The following is a 19164-nucleotide window of genomic DNA, read 5'->3' on the forward strand; positions in this document are numbered from 1 at the left end:
TTTCTCCCATAAAAAAAGGAATTTCCTATTCCATTATGATGATGATGATTTTGGGCCATTTCCAACTTATACAAAAACATCATTACACATTACCAAAAAACAAAACAAAAAAACCCTTCCCTTCAGATGTATTCTAAAGGCTGTTTAGTTACTTATCTCCTTGGCTTGGGGGTCACATAACTCCATACGCTCCAACATTTTCCCAATGAAAATAGGATGTCCTAAGGAAAACTAGGTCATTCTGGGGTCAGATCAGAAACTGGGATGGCTTCTGTAAATCTTGGACTATCCCTTGAAAATTGGGACACTTGGCGGGTCTGCTGAGGTGGCCAGATGGGAGACCACCAAGGAACCCATGATATGGTGCTTAGAATTATACAGACAAAAAGAACTATTTAAATAAAGGTATCTGATGAAGTGTGCATGCACACGAAAGCTCATCCCAAAATAAAAACTTAGTTGGTCTTTAAGGTGCTACTGAAGGAATTTTTTATTTTATTTAAATAAATACATACACACACACACACACACACACACACACAAAATAAATAAATAAATAAATAAATAAATAAATAAATAAGGTTGTTGGTTCAAATATGCGGGGTGGGTTGAGCTTCTGTTGCTCTGTCCCAGCTTCTGCCAACCTAGCAGTTCGAAAGCATACCAGTGCAAGTAGACAAATAGGTACCACTGTGGCAGGAAGGTAACTGGCATTTCTCTGCACTCTGGCTCTTGTCACAGTGTTCCATGCACCAGAAGCAGTTTAATCATGCTGGCCACATGACCCGGAAAGCTGTCTGAGGACAAACACTGGCTCCGTTAGCCTTAAGTGAGATGAGCGCCGCATCCCAAGGTCAGTCCAGGTTTTTTTTTTTTACCTTTTTAACTTACATGCTGATGAATAACAGCAAAAAGAAAAACAGAAAAGAAGGAAGGCTTCAGACATCATGAAGGCTGATATTAAGTACTTCAGGGCAACAGCCACTGATTCAATTGGATTAGAAGTCTGTCTGCAATCAGCAATGCCAGGCTTTGTGCTTAAATCCCTTACTGTAATTGCTTCATGCTCTTTCCTAGTCATATTGCAAATGAACATACATACAGAACCTGACGGACAGAAAAAGACAGCGTCATCTTATGCACTTTTGTGCAGGTGCAAGAACAGGCCCCAGTTTCCATGTATCATATTTATATTCAAAGTTTATGGCTGCAAAGGAGAATCTTAAAGCTGAAGAGCAATATGTTATCTCTGTTCCAAGTGGCAGAGAAACAATTAAAGTATTTAAAAATGCTATACAGTCTGTCAACTGTGCTCCATTTTGTAGAAAGCCATAAGAATTAAATTAGGACCAGTTTAATAAAGATAAGAAATTAATTGAACTTTTTAGAAGATGGGGGGGGATTTCCCCCACTAGATGAAAGCATCTTTTTTATCATGGACAATAACAGGGTATAGCTGAGAAGGAATTACCGTACCGTAAGAAGAAAGAACTTCACATCTCTGTAAAGGAAAGTATATTTCTTTCAGGACCAAGTAGTTTAAAAAATGGGTTGGACTCTTTCAATGTAATCCTATACATGTCCACTCAAAATTAGCCCTGCCCCTGAGTTCTATTTTAAGAGTTTATTCTAAGAATTAAACATTTTGTACTTTTCTGTATGGCTGTATGAATAAGTGAGCTGGAAGGGCGAAGCACTGGGGACACAGCTCCAGATCTGATCTCCATAGCCCAAAAAAATATCTCAGTGGACCTGTGGTAAGATGCTTTGACACAACTCACCAGCTCCTGGTTTGAGCCACTCCTCCGCCATCCTTCTCTTCCAAGAGATAGGTGACTCATCATTTGTATATCTGGGTGTTCATAACACCAGTTCAAAATTACCAATATGCAGTGAAAAATACAACCTAGATCAGCTCCATGGCATTACACAATGGTCACGAGATTCTGCCATTAAGCATTTAATAAAAAGCAATGAACTTTACAAGCAGATCTAAATAGATTTTAGGGAGGCAAGATCAAAGTTCTACCAAGATGTTATCATAGGATTTCTGGAACATTACAAAAAAAGTCCTAATAACAAGGTACTTGAGATATACCCCGAAAGAGGTGTTTTTTGTTTTAAAGAAAAACTGATGATCTTCATGCTTCCAATTCTAACTCAGGAAGGTTTCCTCGTTCCGATGATCATTGTGATAAACAGGCAAATAGCTTTTCTTTTCCATCAGAGGATAAAATGATGGAATAGCCACGGAGCACTGATAATTTATTTCCTATTTCAGAGAGAAGCTGTACTTCTCAAGGGGATATGCACACCATTTTTCAAGCTTTGAGTCAATCTTCTAAAGAAGTTGTCTGTAGATCATGATCAGATTTGTCTAGGGAGTGTATCTATCATGGCGCAATGAAAATCATTCATTTTTCAGACCTGTCAGGCAGGGTAGACACCTGTCCTTTACAGAAATGGGAAAAGTGATAGAATCCATATAGTATATGGAAGGGATGAGACTCCATTACTAACAACCTGTAAGTGTGAAAAGGGTTGGATCACAAAGGCAGAGAGGTCCAGAAAAAGAATTAGTTATGTGTGTCCCCCTGTATTTAACCTGTGCTAAAACTAGTTCTCAATCTAGTGTGCCAAAGGAAATGCAAATAGCAATAGAAAGACATCTAACATATGGCATCTCTGCACCTTTGCTCTACTTGTACATTCCCTTGGGACAACATGACGACCGGGATGTTCTGTGCAATGGAATATTCAATCTCTATCCCATTGAAATCAAAAGGAAAACTTCCAGTGACTGAATGGATTAGGCTCACATCCAAAGCCTTTTATCACAGATGTGTAAAGGAACTTGAAAAGGAATTCATCTAAAACGTATCTCTGTATGTGCTGCAATAAATAGGCAGCAGCTTGGCTAGCATGCATACTGAGTTCATATAACTGTAAATCCTTAATTACTTAACTAAAACCAGTGGCAGGTTTTCAACCATAGCATAATTAGGCAAAATGTAATGCAAATTGTGAAGGCGCTGTACACAATAATGAATAAATGAAGGCGAGGTGTGTGTGTGTGTGTGTGTGAGTGAGAGAGAGAAAGAGAGTGAGTGTGTGTGTGTAAAACACCATCAGATGAACAGTAGCTATAGCCAAGGCTTTCCCCCCCCCCCGGTTAACAAAACTGCTTTGGTGTGACATGCTTCAGCTCTGGTTGGATACAACCAATGTGTTGTCTTTCCTGGGTCATGGTCATAAACCTCTAGTCTGGAACAAGAATCTCATCTTAGAAAAGTTGTAGTAAAAGAGAAGAAGAATGACCAGTGTCAGAACTATTATTATCAAATGAAGCTGATGTGAAAGGAGGACTTTGAGACCTACCCAAAATACAGTCCACTTATATACTATTTAAAATACGGTACACCACTTTCACTTTTAGGTTTATTTCTTCCAATGATTGTCAGAACTGCTGTATACCAAAGTCAGGCCACTGGTCCATCAGACTTAATACTGCCTTAAATCAAGGATAGCCATCATGGCACAGTCAGATGTTGTGGACATCAGCTCCCATCATCCCTGACCAATGCTGGGTAGGAATGATGGGCATTTGAGTCCAAAATGTTTGGAGGGCTCCACATTCAGACAAAGGTGCAGAAAACTGAATGTGGGGCCTTCTGCGTGCATCTCTCTCTGTTGCTCTTGCCCTGTTCTTTTTCATTTCTTAAAACTGTAAACGTAATGTACAGTAGTGCATGCTACTATTTTGAATGCTCTAGTCTACAGAACCTAAGAGTAACTTATAGGTCATCCAACCAATCAAATAAACCTGTCCATATCAATGTTTTAAGCATTTCTCTCAGAAAAAGCCAGACACTTATGTGTTTGAATACTTTCACTCGTACAGCTGGTTAGTAAACCTAATTGTCTGTACAAGTGACAACTCCAGCACATGGGTGTGCTCATCAGAATCTTGCCCTTGGCTGTACTGCTGTTGGGTAGTGTATCTAACAAGAGACAGACTGCCCAGAACACAGTCTGGATCCACAACAACCACTCCTTCATTATAAACTCACTCTGGCTGATGTCTGCAGGATGGAGAAAGTGCAAATTAGTTTGACCTAAGATCTCATAATATTCATTTTTAATCACTGCTCTCAGAAGGCTGGCACATCAGTCATGACAAGTGTTCTTCCTGGACACGTCTTCCCAGAAATCGTAGGCACAACTACCATACCCTTCACATTCCCATCAGGCATTGAAGCAACTTCTGACAACTTAGGAACTCTCAACCTTGGCAACTGAAACAGATGAGTTTAATAAAAGAGCCATGTTGCTTTCCAAAGGGAAGTGTAACTTGGTACGTCAACATCTTGGCACAAAAGAATTGTCTCTGATTGATGGGGATGTTAAGCCCAAACCTACCTTAGGGGAGAAAGAAGGGGGGTGGGAGTAGAAGAGAAGCATTTGCTTTGAGCAGCTGGACCTGGTAAACAATATAAATTAGAACCTCTCTGGCTTTTGAGTTTGTAAATGGTGCTCAGTTATTTCCATCTGGCCCAATAACAGCACACATGATAATGTCAGCTTAGGGATGCATTCAGGAGATGTCACATGTTCATCTCCCTACACATTTTTAGGGAGTGTGAGAAAAATAGATTCCTTTTACTTTGCTCAGCTTTCCAAAGCCATCAGTAGGGCCATGTGAACTCCACAGCTCTGTGCATAAATGAAGAAAATCATGTCAATTAGTTATATTGCTCTGATTACATAATTTAGCTTTCTTCTTTGTGGTCTTGGTCAAGTGTTTTGGAAGAATGAAGTTGATGATGAATGGTATATAAATCTAAGGCAAAGATGAGGAGCAATAGAAATTCCATTAATAATATGTCAACTTCATAACAAGTCCATGATTTCCATTGATTCCTGCGGGAACATTTCTGATCTGGGATTTTTATTATTTTTCTCCCCCCTTTTTCAATGACAGGGGCAACCCAGTCAGGCGGATGGGGTTTAAGTGTTATTATTATTATAATTTTCTTCCTGAAATGGCTGTAGCCAATCAGCAAAAGAAAGATAAGGGAAAAAGGAAAGTGGGTAAATTCCAGCTCTTTGAATATCTGAATCTGCAGAGTGTATAGTGAGGTTTGGACATAATTCTTTACATTTGGATAAGTGAATTTTCAATTAATGAGGGGGCAGAAAGCAGGACCTGTATGTTAAACATTGTTTTGACATTTCCTTTATATTGAAATGTGTGTAAGGTACGCAGGTTAATAAACTAGTTATATAACTTGTGTAAATTACGTAAATTATGTTAAAGAGCAGATAGCAGGAGGAATAATGCAGTATTTGTCCGAAACCAAACTGCTGTAGAACAAAACTAGCACTGATTGCAGGTTGTAATAGAGATAGCTGCCTTCTTATATCACTAGTGTAGAGCAGGCTTCTTTCTACAGATATGCCCTCCAATGCATAAACCAATGCAGAACCACAGACCCAAGTGTGGTCTTCTGGGTCTCTCTTTCTGATCCACAGGGCTCTCCTTTGCTCATGCCCATGCCTAAGCCTCACCCCTCAACCATCTTTTTCTGTGCCCTACTTGAGGGTTTCTGTCTGGAATGTGTCCTTGAACTGTGATAAGGTCTCCTACTTGCATGGATGGTGGAGTATAGATGCCTTTGACATTTAATAATAATAATAATAATAATAATAATAATAATAATAATAATATAATATATTTTTTAATTTGTATCCCACCCTTCCCAACCAAAGCCTGACTGAAATGTGGCCTACTGTTCAAGGGTAAGAGACAAATCCAATGCTTCACTTACTTTTTGCCTCTGGTCTTACCCTCTTTCCCCTCTGATCCTGCACTGACACACAGTTCCCAGGAGATTACCAATAAGTGAATGCAGCCCTGTGGCTGGGAAAGGTACTCTGTCCTATGCATAGATGGTAGGGAATGAGGCCAGCATGGCAGCAAGAGTTGGGTTGGGGCCACTGGGTGCAGCTCTGCCCTGCCACTCACACAGTTCAGGGGAGGAATACTCAAGCAGAGCTATACTCTTCTCACCATTTGGTTCAAAGTTCTGGTTCTGTCTGAAAGAAAAATACTGAGGTATAGGAGTTTGTAAAATGCTGGGACAAGATAAATAGCTGCTGCGGATAGGGAGCTTTCTGTCACATATGGCTGGTAACGTTAATGCCTCTGGTGTTTTCTCATTGACTTTGAAAAATTAAAAAGCTCTCTGCTGCTTTTATTAGTGGGCTGTGGTGGGTCTCCCTTCGTGACTGAGGAGGAAGTTGTGTGGCTGTGTGAACACTAGTTAAGTACACATGGGTGGCTAGGATGTGAATGATTTCGCTGTGGTTGTGCACCAAGCAGCTTCTCTGCTCTAAGCATTAGTGATGCAATTTCATAACGATCCATTCAGACAGTGTGCAAGAGCCTGAAAGAAACAGCTTGAGACAGATATTTCCCTCTGGGAAATGCCATCCGAGAATATGTTAATCTGACAAATACACAAAAGACCGTCCTCTGTTGGCGAAGCATGAAGAATCCCTCTGTATTTTGGTATTTGATCCGTCTTCCTCTTGAAAACTTGGGGGGGGGCGTGATGATTGTTACCCACTAATCATAACAGATCGTAGGGAAGTTGAGAGACATCAGGGCCGCCTCATGCTGCAAATTTGATATTGTCTGCACCATCTTTGACAATGCACTTGAAATTAATCAGAGGAGAAATGTCTCATTGGATTACATTTAACCATGAACACTGATCAGTTGCATGCAATTTTAACTCCGCTGTTGCATGTCCAGGACACTTTATTTAAAAAATAGACAATAACATATTACCCAGATATGTAGGAGATGATTTGGCATTTTGTGAAGTCAAAGGAAACACAGCTGGATAATTGATGGCAGTATTTTAGAGCTGACATTTCCTATGGCATGTGCATACACATATAGGTATACATATAGTTATAAAATATGGATAATGTGAATTGAGGGGCTAATGTGCAGAGCAACTGCCCCCTGTGCACATTAATCCTTATGAAGAAAGTACACATGCATTGTCCATGAGGAAATTGTGTACATTTCCCAGTCAATAAACAGACTCTCCCACAGGCCATGAAGAATGCACATAAGCCGCCCAGAGTGGCGGGGGAGACCCGGCCAGATGGGCGGGGTATAAAAAAAAAATATTTAATTATTATTATTATAACTTGACATTTTGTACGCTCTCCAGACATCATGCATAACTTTCAACAAGTTTGAGGGAACAAGCCTATCTCAGCTGAATTTTACACATTCTCTGGACACTCTCCAAGTAGCATGCCCTTTGTTTATATCACTAGTTCAGAGGTGGGCAACCCATCCCTCTCCCTGCAATATTGATTAAAATTCCCCCCTTACTAGAGTGGACTAGAGTAGACACTAGTCCGCAGGCTCCTTCCCCTCACTACTCAACTGTTCCCTGTGTTTATGCTAGGAGTAGTTTGAATTGAGTGCATAATAACCAGCAATTATGTACATACTCCATGAGGCATGGTGAATGTGCACAATGGCTGCTTGTTATAAACTCAACTTAAACTACTCCTAGCATAAACACCTTCCCCCTCTGACCTACCATGGTATCTGTGATATAACCTGCTTGGATATTTTCATGGCATTTCATTCACTCCAGGGAAAGAGCAAAAAGCAGCTCCTTGCAGTACCACCAGCACTGCTGTAAGCAATATGTGTGTCTCCATTACATGTCACAGGCACCTACCGTAATAGATTGTTCCTGTGACATTACTGGTAATGAGACACATGTATCAGAACAATTTACGGTAAAAGGCTCCTTTTTGAGTACATAGTGAATGATGTGAGGGGTTAATGTTTCCATTTTGAATCTTCTTGTTCGTTTTGTTAACAATTAGTGTTTGTTTCCCCTACCTATTCCCCTACATATGAAATTGACCAAGGATATTGCTACTATATACTTATGCATGCTGTATACTGAGGTTTTATTCACACTGCGGGTGGTGCTGTAGTGTAATCTAGTCTAATGAGCTGAGAGGGCTTCTGTGGAGAGTTTGCTTATCCTGCTCTTAGTCTGCCAACAAATCGTCTGCAGGAGTCTATAGTGAAGGCTTTCATGCACATAGCTGTAAAAAGCTGAGCTCAACTATCTGCTTTATACAAGAAACACACTGGAAGAGCATCTATCTTGCATGCAGAAGGTCCCAGGTTCAACTCCCAGCATCTCCAGTAAGGGCTGGGAGTATCTTTTGTCTTACACCTGGAGAGCTGCTGCTAGCCAGTGTGGACATTAGTGGGCTAGATAGACAAAGGACCTGATTGTACAACGGCAGCTTCCTGCGGGATATCAAGTAAGCAACTAAGCATTTCAGTGTTGCAAATGGGGATAGATGGAGGTTTGCTGCCAAAGAAAGAAGCAAATGAAGGGGTCTCAACCAACAGCAGTAGACTGTCTTGCTGTGGACTGGCAGGGGAAAGTCTGTGGTTTGGGACTTATCCACACAGGCCAATGATTGAAAACCACTAGAACAGTGGAGTCTGGATAAGTTCATATCACTGGCTTGTATCTACTGTGAAATTAACATTCCAATCTGGACTGTGTTTGAACAGCTAGGATGGTTAAAATAGGTTTGGCAAGTTATGGAAATAAAGGAAGAAAGGACAAATTTATTTCAAAAAATGTTTCCAAGCTAATGATAATGTCTGAAATGGTCTATCTTTCAAAAAGGGAATACCACAGTATGAAACTGCCTGCCATAGATTACTTTTAGATCTCTTCTTCCTTTGTTGTGCTAGAGGCAAAGTATTTGTGATTTGGTGAATTTTTGCCATGAAAGATACAAAATGAACTCGTTTCTTTTTGCATTGAAGTGCATGGACAGACTCTTTGCTCCTAAGAAGAGCTTGTGCCCTCTCCCTCTCTCTAAGCGTGCACGCGTACACGTACATACACACACACACACACACAGTTCCAAATGCTCCTATCCAATTAAAATCCTCTGCAGGTCTGTAAAGCTATTGACAACTTGTTCCATGTCACTAAACTTGGTTGGCTGCCCTGACTCCAGAAATAAAAATGCAGTGCTTCATAAATGATCTCAGCATTAATAAGAGCCAGGAGGGATGCCTTTTAGAGGTAACCAGGGTTTTTTACTAGGGATGTTTCATGCCATTGTTTTTCTTCTCTGCTAAATTGTCCTTTCTGCATCAGGCTTGAGAAGAGAGATCAATGCATGATGATGAAGAAGAAAAAGAAGAATCAATGTTATTATTTCTGATTTACGCTGCTGTAGATTGCAGCAGAAATTGCCTATGGAAGAAATTGTAGATTTCTAAAGTAAAGGTGGTCAGAAATTGGTACGGTAGTTTAAATCTTATTTTACTAATTTGTGCATTAGAATTTTTACTCCCTGTGTAGAACCACAATCTTGGTTGAAATTAAAAGGTGTTTTTTTTTTAAAAAAAGTGTTCATTAAAGTCAATGCCAGTCTTTTTGGTTGACCGCTCAGAAAGCACCTGCCATTTGACTAATGGCTTTAGTGCTGAAATGTGAAGATCATATGCTGTACGAAGTCACTGGGAAATCTTGCTGAGGAGAGAGGGTAGGGAATTCCAAGGTGGGTTTTGAATATTAGATACACTTTCAAACCCCAAGCTAAATATTGCCTGCTATTGTTTGCAAAGGAACTCAGCTCATAAATAATTGGGGCTGCAACCTGAAGCCTCACCCTTCCAGCATAACTGCTCCATTTAAAAGTTCAGGACAGAACCAATGGCATCCTTTCCAAACCATTTGCTTTGCTCCTTGCAAGGGGCACTGAATATCTTGGTTATAATTAATTCATTAGCACATTTGCACTGGCCTCCTAACAAATCTGCAGAGAACTACTGTAGGAGGAAGTCAGTGGATAAATAAGGAGGCACTTGGGCAAACACTCAAAATTCAGTTATTTATTTTCCCCACTAGCAGCTTTTAGAGAGAGAAGGTTATGAAGGGTTCTCTCTCTCTCTCTCTCTCTCTCTCTGTGTGTGTGTGTGTGTGCGTGTGTTTTAAAGCCTAATCCGTTCAGTCAGCGGTGTCGAGAGTAAAAGCTTCTTCTTCAGCTTGGTGTCGATGCTTGGTTGAGTCTTAAAGCTTCATGGTTTTTTGATACTGCATTGAATCTGAAGCTTTGATGTCTGAGGCTGCTGCCTTCACAGAGTAAATCACATTTTAAAGTTTATCAGTACAGTGAGTACTGTCTTCTCTCTCGCATACACATATACAGCCTCACCTTCCCATTGCTTTTTCTTTTTTGTGAGAGGTATTAAATGTTTCTTCTGCTTACATCTTTTTCAGTGACAGGTTGGCACTTTCCTTCCCAAAAAGTGGGATGATTTTTCTATCTTGGGTTTGAGAGGGCACAAGGGGAGGTGGAAAAAAGGCAGGAAGGGGACAGAGAATTTCTGGATAAACCAGAGTGCTTGTGTTTCCACTTGGGCCTGTTGCCCTACTGTTTCCCTCTGTCTATGGCAAGGGATGTAGGGCTCCTGTGATTTGCGCATTATATCCTTGTGGGATTTGGCATTTGAATAGACATTGCTGGTGGTCACTGACGGCGACTGTCAGCTGGAAAGATCTTCACAGAGGAATGTAATGATCGCCCGAATACCTCCTTGTCATGGCTTCCATGACGTAGCTATCCTGTGTTGTCATGTTTCCTAAATACCTTGTGTTTGTAGAATTTCTCAGTGTGAATACTCCTGTGTTATGCATATCCAATCTTCTAACAGAAAAAGTTCTTATGTAGATGACAGCACCATTGCAATTCCAAACTCCTCATTATTTGGCATTACTGTCTTTCCTCTCTTCCATCCCTGATCACCAGCTCCCACTCCCTATTGTATAACTTTCACCAGTCCCCATGGATGGTTAAATCTGTCCATTTGGCTCCTCTCCATTTCTCATTTCTCCAGTCAATTTATAACATTTTCACATCAGTTTCCACTTTAAAAAAAGGTCCTAATGAAAATTCATCAGCATCTTAGTGTGAATTTCTCTTAATATACAAATGTTTGCAAAGTGATTTCCTATAATATAAAGCATTTTTATGTTATTTTCATGAGTATATGCATTTTTATGCACAATTTGGCCCAGTATAGGCATTGTTATACATATTACATGACTGCATTGCACACTTCAGAAGAGTACGAAATATATCTGGGTTTCTGTTAACATATTGTTTCAGAAAGTGTGAATTAGAACATAAGATGTGGACACAGGGAAATAAGAAGAGCCTGTTGGATGAGGCTCATCTTTTCCATCATCCTGTTCTCACAGTGGTCAACCAGATTCCTGTGGGAAGCATTAGGTAGGTTTGTGTTTAAATTTGAACTTACGGTAATCAAAATTTCCCCATATCCTTACCAGCCCAACATACCCCCCACTGGTAGCACCAACACTGTTTGACTACTTCCATTTTTTTCAACTGGCATTATGATTTCTGTCTGGAAAACATTCCTGATCAGAGGAGCATTTCCCCAAATGATTGGGTTAAGAGAACAGGTCTGAATTTGTTTCATTGGTGTCCTTTGTCACAAATCCATTATTATTATTATTATTATTATTATTATTATTATTATTATTATTATTATTTTAACAATCTTTCCCCTTTGGCCTTTGACTAAATGCAACCTTTCCACTCAAGCTATCATATTCCCTTTCAGGGAGCATACATGAATTAGTCCCTGGGTGGCAGGAACTGTATGGTCTCTTGTCTTTCCCCTCATTTCCTTTGTAACAAAGCTCATTCTTTATCAGTTCAGTCTTTACAACTGTAGGATATTCAGCCAACCCCTGCCACCTGCCACAGTTACTTCGGTAAAGAATCTATTTCCCTTACCTTCAGCACCCTCTTGTTACAGCTTGGCACAGTGCAGAACTCATACAAATGGGCAGGAGGAGGAACTCTTCCCCTCTTATTGCAGCATCCTCTCTCCAGATTTTGATATTCCAAGGGAGATTAGGCAGGTCCCATCCCTGCAATATTTATTCTCTGCAGCTTTTTTTAAAAAAGGTTTTAAAAGGGCTACTCCTGTAAAGATATTTTTATTTTTATTACACTGTGTTAAGGGTGAGGACTATTTTATAACATCTTTGGCAGTTTCCCCAAGTTTTAAATTATGTGCTGTTTAAACACTGCTGCATGCTTAACTCATATTTGCCATATGATGAGAAATGTTTTCTGAAAGGTGTAATTAAAAATGTTAAATAAATATGAGAATGTTTTGCTAATCATAGAGAACTCCTTTTAGCTCCCCCCCCAAGCTTCAGTTGTTTCATCTAAGAAAGAGGAACCCTCAAATTTAGATCCTATGTGATATCCACCATGCGAAAGTCTCTAGAAGTATTCCTAAATGGCAGTGGCTCCATAGAGGAGGCATAATAACTGAAAGCTCTAGGCCCAATGTTGCCCTCCAAATGTTGTTTGACTCCAATTCCCAGCAGGACCAGCCAGAATTGCCAATTGCCAATCAGTCAGTATTGATGGGAGTTGTAGTCCAACAATATCAGGGGTGGGAGCACAGATTCCTCACATCTGCTTTATGGAAATATTGCCACACATTCCTAGTACTTCAGAGCTGTGCTAGTGTGGAGACTCTCCTCATAGTTGGTATGATCTTTGCGGCAAACTGCTCTCAAATATTAGACATTTTGCATCGAACCACTATCACAAGAAAAAGTGCCTCCAGATGGCAGCTATGAGATGGCATATTGAGGAAAAACACTAACCGTTCATATTCACGAGCAGGGAACTTCATTAGCAAGGACCATTTGTGGTGTGAAACTTATAACGGAATTGACAGGAACTGTTTTACTGGACAAGACCTATAATTAGGATATTAGATTGTCTTGGTGTTTAAAAACTGTTTATTATCATGGGCTGGCAATGTACTTTGCTGACATAAAACCTGACCTAACCTTCACAGATAGTGTTCTATGCAACTCATGGAAGGATCTATCATCTTGCTCACTATTTTTTTTATGAGAGCAGTCATCATACATTCTGAAAAATGATGTGCATCCTGCAATAAATCATATTTTCCTTGATGACATATGTCACTTTAGAGTGACAAAGGAAAGGGGGCATTTGGAATAGATAAGGGAGACACAACATGGGGATAATGGATGGCTCCCTATCTCTTAATTTTTGGTGCTTAGCACACATTGACAATGATCTCTAATGTTCAGATAATGGCATGCATTTCTCTATTGGAATTAAGGCCTAATTTGCTGTGTCTGAAAAAGCACAGCCTCAAAAGCTGGCAAGACAACAACAGCACCAGGTTAGCTTTGGCAACTGTCTTTTTGGAGCCAACATTATCGTTACACGGGATTAGTTCTCCAATGTGTCTCACTTTGCACTTATCCACATTGAATTTCATTCACGGTTTTGTTAAGTTGCTCCCTTCGTTTCAATTATCTTTATATAGCACTTTGCAGCCTGCTTTCGACTTACAAGCTTTGAATGACCCTGATCTACTGATCAGTTAAAGTCACCCTGCTCATCTGATTCAGTTCATTTAGCATATGGTTTCAGTTCATCTGGCTGCAATCTTTTCTGATCACTCTAATATTAGCTTTGCATCAATTCCTTGGAGAAAGAAAGAAACAAAAAACCCACTCCTTTTCATAACCTTAAAGCCACCAGAGGACTTAGAATCATAGAACCATAGAGTTGGAAGAGACCACAAGGGCCATCCAGCCCAACCCCCTGCCAAGCAGGAAACACCATCAAAGCATTCTTGACTATATGCCTGTCAAGCCTCTGCTTAAAGACCTCCAAAGAAGGAGACTCCACCACACTTGGACTACTGCATGCAGAGTTGCATGGACAGCTGCAACACTGAAGAGTTAAAATTAAGCCATATGAGGAGGACTGTTCATAGCCCCGACCCTGGGCCTCCCATCAACATCAGCAGTGCAGTAAAAATGTTCCTATGAAGAATCAGATTTAGCGGGTGCACAGAGAGAGGAGGGGATAGAATATTCTGTTGCACTACATTCACCTTATAATTAATTATAATTCATTAAAACACAGCAGAACTACTTGTTTAAAATCAGAACCCACTTAGCAGAGAACAGGAGAATAAAACATGGCAGCACTAAATATTTAAAGATGGTGCAAAGTTGAAAAATTTCACAAAGCTAAAACAATGCCAGGACACAGCATAATAAAGATGAAAAAGGCCTGAGATGATAGAAGGTATTGGACTGAGTAAGCAACAAGTGGGCCCTTCTGGGGGCAGCATTCCACAACTCAGGGACCACTATTGAGAAGGACCTTTCTCTATCATTTACCATATTTCATTTGGGTACTTGGAAGAAAGTGTCAGACAAAGATATCAAGGAACAGTAGGCAACGTGAAAATGGAATTCTTCTGATAGTGAAGTACAATGGTGTCGTGGTAAACTTTGAAGTATAGGAACTCATCATGACAGCCTCCATAGCAGGCATAGGCAACCTTGGCTCTCCAGATGTTTTGGAACTACAACTCCCATGATCCCTGACCACTGGCCCTGTTAGCTAGGGATCATGGGAGTTGTAGTTCCAAAACATCTGGAGAGCCAAGGTTGCCTATGCCTGCTCCATAGCTATACCCTAACAAGAGTCCAAAAGTAAAGGCAAATATGTTGATCCATTATTATACTTAAACACATACACATCAAAGAGTAGCATTCATAATACAACATCCAAATTACTAGAATCTGCATGACTGCAGTCCTCAAAATTGTTTCCCAGCTTGAAGTAAACATCATTGAATTCAATATCCTTTCTACTGACTGCATAGGTTCAGCTTGAGAAACCCACTGAGCTTCAACAAAAGATCTTCAACCAGCTGAAATGCAACCTTAAGCTTTCAGTCAAAAATGCAAAACATGCAAATAGGTGTTGCAGTTAAAATACAAGCCTGAAGTAGGAACCCAATAAAAGAAAAGGAAAGAAGCATCCAGCCTCTGACTTCTTCTATGTTAATCGGTCACATCCAAATTTGAATTCACTCATTCACTTGCTGGAGCAAAGAGGGTCTGTCTGTTACCATGGTTCTCAGGCAAATCACTTGTCATTGCTACTGCTCTGAAAAAAAGGTATTGGAGCTATATTCCTTGGCAACCCTTCCACCATAACACTGCTGAAGCCACAAACTGCAAAGGGCTTTAAAGGTCAAAACTAGCACTTCAAATTAGGTTTGGAGAAGGACTGGGAACCAGTGAAAAGGATAAGACAAAATGTTTGTAAGACTTGATGCCCGTTAATATATTTGCAGATATTCTGAGGTATCATTTCCACCTCAGGAACAAGCAGTGTGGAGTTGTAATTGCATCAGCCTGTGGCAAGGTTGTTGACCTGCAAAATTTACATGCTACATTCAGCCTAAGTTGCAGCAAGTGCCTATCTAGTGCCTACATTTTGAGGTGAAATGTCTAAAGCTGATCAAGCCTGCATTCAGTGTACGACACCGGCACTGCTTGCTCACCCTGGGTTTACTTGCTTGACACATAACATAGGCTTACTTATTTCTACAGCCAACGCACACTGAGGGAGTAGTGAGAATGGGCCCTCATTATATTGGTTCAATGGAAGGGAAGTTTCAGCAACACCAGCATTGGAGTTTTCATTTCACAGCAGCAGCACAAGCCCTGGTACTGCAGTGTTCTAGCATGGGAACACTTATTATTAACCACATTACCTCCAGCAGCAGGAACTAACTGATGACTGGGATATTAGGCATCAGGTTGCTGTCCTTCCATTATATCCACCACATAAAAGGCCATTAAAGGATACTGAAAAGTGCCACTACCACCCCATCCCACTTCTCATTTCTCTTCATTTTAAAATTGACCATTATGACTGCTTCCTATCTCCTATATTTTGATCAGTTGCAGATCTAGGGTTAGGGAATTTGCTTTTCAGACTTAGCTCCATGCTTAGTGTAGTGTTTTAAACAGCCTTTGATGATTCACCTTATTAGTGGACCTGTTATTAATTGTTCTCTAAATCTTGGCGGCAAATTGTTTTATGTAAATAAGGTTTAGAGATTTGGGCGGGTGGAGGTTTGACTGCCTTTACTTCTTTTGTTTATTAAAATTATAGATTGTATTTTTAACATTGTTTTGTTGTAAATTGTTCAGGTAATATTTACGGCCAGCTATATAATAGTAGTAATAATAGTAATAGTAATAGTAATAATAGTAATAATAATAATAATAATAATAATAATACATAGTAGTATATACAACTTTTATTAGAATCATAGAATAATAGAGTTGGAAGAGACCACAAGGGCCATCCAGTCCAACCCCCTGCCAAGCAGGAAACACCATCAAAGCATTCTTGACATATGCCTGTCAAGCCTCCGCTTAAAGCCCTTTTTTATTGATGCTATGCTACCTACTATTTCTTTGCCTAAGAAAGCAATCTTAGTGTAAATTTACATGCTGAAGGCATGTGAACTGCAGTGTGGCAACAACATCAAATTTTTATGTATATAGGAAAAAATAATTCATTTGTTGTAGCAGACAACTAACTAGTACCCATTGAATCAGTGCAGTAGAGAGAGAGAAGGCACTCCTCACTGCTACCAAGCATTTATAAAATTCAAGAAAATATTCCAAGGAATCATCCATCAAGGCATCCAAGGCATGATCTCATAGAAGCTATATGGAGAAGTTTCAGATAACCAGTCAATAGATAAAACTGTTATGCTTAGAGAAAAATGACTGTTTAAGATCCTGAAAGATAAAAACTAGGAAGAAATCTTAATGCAAGCTATCTCAGTGTGTGGTTGTCAGGCCAGAATGACCAGTAATAGGTTTTGGTAACCTAATCTCTCTCCCACCCCCACCCCACCTCTGTGTTTTGCAGAAAAGCTCTTTGGTAATATGAATACTGCTTCATCAGACAGCTTCATTACTGTGGACAATCAACTTCTGTGTGGTATTTACAGTACTGTACTATACAATTTTTGGCTTATGGATTGTGTGGGGAGAGACACTGTGTTTGCTATTGAAGAATGGCTTCTTACACCAGTGATGCCCTTAGGGGCCTTCTAAGGAGCCTACTGTCAGAAGAATTCTGAGGGAGGTTCTGAACCTCTGAGTCTTGGTATAAAAGCAGTGTTGGGGATGTTGCTAGGTATCAACATCATCGGCTTTGGGGCTACTTAGGGATGTGAAAGTGTATGAAAAAGTAAATAAATAGCTAGACTATGACTATGTCAGTGCAGTTGGTCATCACTCCATTTGCTCCATCGCTCCACATTGACACAATGGCTATCTTCAAGTAAGTTACTCCAGGGTTTTGAAGTGATCCCATTGATTTTGATGTAGCTATTCAAAAATTACTTGTTTGGATCTTATTGTCACATTGATATATGCTGTAAAGCAGTCTGCGTTGTAATAGTGATGGAAGTGTTTATGCATTATGTGAATGCCATAACTGACCTGCTTCACATGTTTGGTGGGTCTACCGGATCACTTATAAAAGCACCTCTGTGACCAACAAGCATGTGGTCTGGTTGGAATCACATTGAAGCAATGTTCATAAAACCCAGACTACTGCATAGGATTTGGTTCAGTCCCAGCTCATATGGTGGATTCATATGGTCATCTGGGGCAGGCAACAATGGTGGCTGACAAGCTCCTAGCTGCTCAGGATCATATGAAGTCATCTTCTGGGGGGTGGGGTGAGGGTGGAACGAAACCCCCATGATGAGGACCTGTGTTCAGACCTAGTGTCCTGAGATACTTTACATTTGTGCAAGATTGGTGGGGACAGTGAAAACATCCCAACACTTTCCCTCTTCTGGTTTCTAGTGTACATAGCAATGTCTTCTTCCTCTTCCCCTACTGCTTTGAAGAGCTTTTTGTTGGTGGCTCCATGTCTATGGAATGAAAGACCAGCTCACCCCAAGGATCCTTATTTTATACGGTAGGTTGATTATTTTGTTGTTTAATTCCATAGTATGCTTTTATATTCTCTTATTTTTGTCCACCACTCTGTAGCCTTTTGTGGTGAAGAACAGTATAGGAATAAATAAATAAAGCTTGATACTTTGTACCACTGAAAATAGATAATCCGACTTTCTATTTTCGCAGTTTTAAGGTATGGAACTCTGGAGTATAGGCTATTTACTCAGGAGTATATGCTATTTACTTCATATTCTTCCTGGCCCAAAATATTTCTGCCTCTAGAATGGGGTCACAAAGAGTCGGACACGACTAAACAACAAGAATGGCTTGGATCCTTAGATGTCTCATGCAATAAAAGTGTTGCTAAATGGGGGGCGGGGAGGCCAGAGCCTAATGTACAGGCACAGGAAGAGCCTAATACATTTTCTGGCAATCGTTGGCGGAGCTGAAAATTCAAGTATCTTTGTAGACTTAACTCTCACAATAAGGAATCAATTACAAAAAAAATTGGTCACCAGGCTAAGTGCTCTCAAGTTTTTATGGGTTTTTTTAAAAAAAAAACTAGTATTTTACCCTTTTGCCCTGTTTAGCTTTTTTAGTGCCTTTGTGGGCTGGTGTTTTCAATAATTGAAGCGATATCCAAATACTGTACTCAGAGGAGACCCATCGAAATCAGTGGATTTATGTTACTAAGTCTACTGATTCAACAGGTCTATTTTGAATGCAGCTCATGTTAGATATAATCCTTGGGCTTTATGATGGGGTGGGGAACGACCTGCCCACAAGTCAAATGCAGCCCATACTCCTCACCAACTGTATGCCACACCCTGAAGTGATTTTGCCTGGTTGAAATGTTTCCTTGAAATTAGTTAATACTTCTTGCTTTAAGTGGATTGAAAGGTGGGGACGGGGGGGGGGCACAGAAACCTCTGAGTTTTTCATAGCTGGGATATAGCCTACTGTACAACTGTAAGAATTACATTGTCTGGGGCACTCCCCTCTGCCTCTGACCCCCATTCATCACTAGCATGCAACCCCGGGGTGGTGGGGCTCCCTACAGAGGAATGCAGCCCTTGTGCCAGAAAAAGGTCACCTACAACCGTTTTATGGCATGCCCCTCCCTGGTATCAGTACCGATTAAGGCTGGTATATAAACATTTAAATAACAAACAAACATAAAAATGAA

At 40.2% G+C, this 19164-nt stretch overlaps 1 long non-coding RNA gene across 1 annotated transcript in view; it reads right to left on the bottom strand.

The window, feature by feature from the left end:
- The window catches only part of LOC118096462 (uncharacterized), a 91119-nt gene that overhangs the window by 71779 nt on the left and 176 nt on the right, over positions 1–19164 (bottom strand). The window lies entirely within an intron of this gene.

This window comes from Zootoca vivipara, chromosome 5 (assembly GCF_963506605.1).
Source record: "Zootoca vivipara chromosome 5, rZooViv1.1, whole genome shotgun sequence".
In the NCBI taxonomy this organism is placed as follows: Eukaryota; Metazoa; Chordata; class Lepidosauria; order Squamata; family Lacertidae; genus Zootoca; species Zootoca vivipara.